Consider the following 444-nt stretch of genomic DNA (forward strand, 5'->3'; position numbering starts at 1 on the left):
TCGGACCTCCCTGCCAGGCTCCTCTGTCCATTTGATTCTCCAGGCAAGAATGATTAAGTCAGTTGTCATGCCCTCCTCCAGGGAATCTTCCTGACCCAGGTATCAAACCCGAATCTCCTGTGTCTCCTGCATTGGCAGGCAGGTTCATTACCCACTAAGCCATGTGGGTAACCCACTCAGTTCAGTCACTCAGTCGTGTCCAACTCTTTGCAACCCCATGAACCACAGCACGCCAGGCCTCGCTGTCCATCACCAACCCCCAGAGTTTACCAAAACTCATGTCCATTGAGTCAGTGATGCCATCCAACCATCTCATCCTCTGTCATCCCCTTATCCTCCTGCCCTCAATCTTTCCCAGTATCAGGGTCTTTTCAAATGAGTCAGCTCTTCGCATCAGGTGGCCAAAGTATTGGAGTTTCAGCTTCAGCATCAGTCCTTCCAATG

Source organism: Muntiacus reevesi, chromosome 2, assembly GCF_963930625.1.
Source record: "Muntiacus reevesi chromosome 2, mMunRee1.1, whole genome shotgun sequence".
In the NCBI taxonomy this organism is placed as follows: Eukaryota; Metazoa; Chordata; class Mammalia; order Artiodactyla; family Cervidae; genus Muntiacus; species Muntiacus reevesi.